The sequence below is a fragment of the Pipistrellus hanaki genome (genome assembly GCF_964339955.1).
Source record: "Pipistrellus hanaki genome assembly, chromosome: X".
NCBI lineage: Eukaryota > Metazoa > Chordata > Mammalia > Chiroptera > Vespertilionidae > Pipistrellus > Pipistrellus hanaki.
The window spans coordinates 76,233,816-76,237,907 of NC_140524.1; the positions used below are offsets into that span (position 1 = coordinate 76,233,816).

Consider the following 4,092-nt stretch of genomic DNA (forward strand, 5'->3'; position numbering starts at 1 on the left):
AATGTTAGAAACTTTACTATAGTAGGGGAAGTTTGGTCAAAGGTCCTGTTCCCTGAAGGAGGGGGTACTGTACTAGAGATATTTTATACACATACTGTAAAACACATAAATAAGTGGAGTGAACTCAAATGACTTAAATTCATTCTTTGGAATATTTTTCTCAGAAAGAACAAAATATAGTATTTTTCCATCTAGTTTCTCCAATAAGTTAGACAGCCACCAGTTGTCTGAGGATGAAAGAGAAAATGAGGTTAATGTTTATTGAGTACCTATTTTGTGCCCAGTATTCTAAGATTTTAATATAAACTATCTCATTGAATCCTACTTTACAAACACTGTGATACAGGTATAATCACATTTCTATTTTATTTTTATTTATTTATTTATTTATTTATTTATTTTTAAACCAAGCTCTGGTCAATTTTATTAAAGAAAAATTTCCCATGATTTACTTTTCACCAGTCTGTTCTGGCATGCTTCTAATGATATCAGAATCACCTGGGTCAATGATAGCCAGTGTGCATACCCTGTAATACTTTTCACATGCTGTGCCCAATTCAATATTATTATGTAACAATGTAGTGATGGACACCAGTCTTGGTCAACATGGCATAGTATTTCAGATTTCCTCAAGGCTGGGCCAGGATGACCAGCTTCGCTTTGCCTTGTCGGATCATCTTCAGCGTCTGCTTGTACCCCAGCACATACTTGCCACTTTTCATCACCAGCTGGAGCCTAGAGTTGATAGACTCCAACGACTTTTTCGTCTTCTTTGTGGCTACCATCTTCCTGCCTTAAGTGTGAGACAGCGCCCAACCAGATGCAGCCGCCAAGATGGCCCGGGAGCGAGAAAAGGATTTAATAACATTTTTAAATTTGACCAAATTAAGGTTTGGGAGGGGTGGAGTTGAGTTTCTAAGCTGCTCTGAATGACTCCAAAAAGGCAGAGGTGGATTTCAAAGACAGATTTATATTAATTTAAAATATATAATCTATTCACCGCACTTTGGTAACTACTAAACAAATTAAAGTAATACCGGTCTATATATTTAAAGAAAATAACTACCACATTGAAACACTTTGATAGGAATTATCATATTACACATTTGATCCTTATAATAGTTCATTAAAACAATTCTGCAAAATAGGCATTATTTTTCAGATAAAAAAACAGGTTTAAAAAACTTAAATAACTTGCCCAGTCACATAATGCATAATAGCTTATACACTTATACAGACATTCACTTACTGTGAGTACTTCTTGCATATATTTGGAACCTATTCCTGCTTTCACTGTGGAGGGGGCCATGGTTGTCTCTTTTATGAAAGACTCCCTCCTTTTTATCCCAGGGATCAGGAAGTTCTCATCCATGTCCAGGAGCAAGCCTACCATTAAGATTGTGAGAAACAAACTTTTTCCATGTATCTATAATCATTCAGATTATAAGAACCATGAAATGTTCATTTTCCCCTCCCCTGACCTTGAAGCTGACAGGGAAATGTCTCTGAAAAAGGATGGAGAACTCCTGGGTTCCTGTAAGTAGAGATTGGACTGCTATCTCAGCAAATAATCTGAAGTTTCAGTGAGTATATATATTCTAAAGTAAGTCAGAGATTGCTTCCAAATATCACTGAGGAGATGGAATGGCAGGGAGGGAAGGATAGAGAGAATAGTGAGAGCTAGGCTGCTAAAAACCAGCTAGCTATACCTTTCTCTGGAGGCAGCTCTATGAGACATGCATGAAAATCTTTATAAACATGCAACACATGTATAGAACAATACTTGCATTTGCTCTCTCCAAAATCTGCTCTTGGAAATCCTCCTACTGTGTAGATAGTTCATTTTTGCCTCATGTTTGTGCACTGTTTCCTCAAGGAGAAACAAAAATAATAGCTGCAAGTTTGTGCTTCACAAGAAACAAGTGTCTGTAGAGTTCTAATTGTGGCAATAGACTCCTTCTTCCCTTTGAATGGTCAAAGGAAAAGGCTTAGTCACACAAAGCACAAAAATAGAGCAGAAAACTGTGAAAGAAAAAAAAAGCATAAATTTTTCCTAGATCCTCCTCTTACTAACTTTTCTTTTCTCCACTAATAAGGAAACTAGCAAGTGTTTTCAAGAAAGTCCTGAAAATGTTGTTTTTAACCTGTGCACTTTGTATCTTAAACTGTAAATAATGTGTGCATATTCTTACTAGATGAGTTATGGACACCGTTCACCTATATATCAAATTCCTCTGTAAGAAGTGTCTAGACAATAGTTTATGGAAAGGGGTTTTTATTGATCTGGAGAAAGAAAACATTCAGCACAAAGGGTGTTTCTGCTGGGTTTCAAAAAGGAACAATTACTTTTCCTTTGGGTGGAACAACCAGCCAAAACAGATCACTTGTCTTGAAAAACCCTTATTTGCTGAGAAATTGCACTAGTTAATTCGCCACCAAAAGAAAGGCAGAAAATCACTATGGGAAGAGCACCCACCTGGAATTAGACAGACCAGAATTTAAGCCTCAAATTTTTACATGAATTTTGGCAAATAACTTCTTTTTGATTATAGTTATTCATTTATAAAATAAAAGTATATAATAATGTTTAGTTTATAGGGCTGTTGTAATGGTCAGAGATAAGTTAATTCCACCTCAAACCTGATATAGTGCCCTTGAGTGAGACTTGACCTCTTTTGACTCTGTTTTCTTCATTTGTAAAATGGAGTTACTTTATAGGGCTTTTGTGAGGATCAAATGAACAAAGCAATGTAAAGCACATAGCATAGCTCAGGGTACATAAGGTACCCAATAAATGATAGCTGAATTTATAATTGAGCTGAGCTTAGATAAGGTAATTGATACTTAAGAGAAGTACTTTGGATAAAATTGAGTTTTACACAGATGTATACCTTTATTTAATACTAGAAGCCCAGTGCACAAAATTCATGCATGGGAGGTGGTGTCACTCAGCACAACCTGCACCTTCTCCAATCTGGGACCCCTTGGGGGATGTCAGACTGCCGGTTAGGTCCAATCCCACAAGCATCTGGCCTAAACTGGCAGTCTGACATCCCTCGCACAATCTGGGACTGCTGGCTCCTACCCTCTCACCTGCCTGCCTGCATGATTGCTCCTAACCACCTTTGCTGCCATGATCGCAACCTAACCACTCCCCTGACAGCCTGATGGCCCCCAATTGCCATTTCCTGCCAGCCAGATCACCCCCAACTGCCCTCTCCTGCTGGCCTGATTGTCCCTAACTGCCTCTGCCTCAGCCCCCACCACTGTGGTTTTGTCCAGAAGCAAGTCAGATGTCTGGTTGACCCAGTATAATTAGTATATTCCCCTTTTATTAGTATAGATTTATTGAGTACCTACCATTTTTTTAGGAATTATGATAGTCCATGGGTATAAAACAACAAATAAGAGAGGTTTCTTGCTTTCACAGATCTTAAAATTTAATAGAGGAAACAACAAGTAAACAATTATAATGTGATAAGCAATATAATGGAGATGAAAGAAGTAGAAGGTGCCATGAAAATATATAGCAGGGCTATCTAAGACTTTGGAGACAGGGGGCGCTTTTGGAGGAGATCACATATAAGTTGAAAACTGATGGAAAAGTAAGAGTTGGTCAGATGAAAAAAGATTTAAGTTTGGAAAGATCATTTTGGCTTATGGTTCATGAAATAGTTCAGTTGGCTGCCATCAGGGCACAAACAAGAATCAACCAATGAATGCATAAATAAGTGGAACAACAAATTGATGTTTCTCTCTTCCTTTCTCTCTAAAATCAATCAATACATTAATAAAATTAAATGACATGATCAGAGGATCCTACATGGTGGCAGAATAGGTAGAAGTCACCCTCAACTCCACCCAAGACCAAACTGGAATTACAACAAAAATATAGAAAAATCAACTTAAGTAACCAGCTGAACAGAAGTCTTATATCCAAGGATTTACAGAAAAAGCATATTGAAATGGTGTATAGAGTTAGTAAGGGATGATATTCCCAAAGTATGAATAGGGTTTATAACCTGGTGGAGACAAATTGTGTTATAAATATAAATATTAATATTAATATTATTAGGGGGGAAATACTTAGAA

At 37.1% G+C, this 4,092-nt stretch overlaps 1 pseudogene across 1 annotated transcript; it reads right to left on the bottom strand.

The window, feature by feature from the left end:
• Positions 1-376: 376 nt before the first annotated feature.
• LOC311615829 (large ribosomal subunit protein eL30-like) lies at positions 377-847 on the bottom strand (annotated as a pseudogene). Its single transcript has one exon. The product of its transcript is annotated as a large ribosomal subunit protein eL30-like (transcript).
• Between the last annotated feature and the right edge of the window lie 3,245 nt (positions 848-4,092).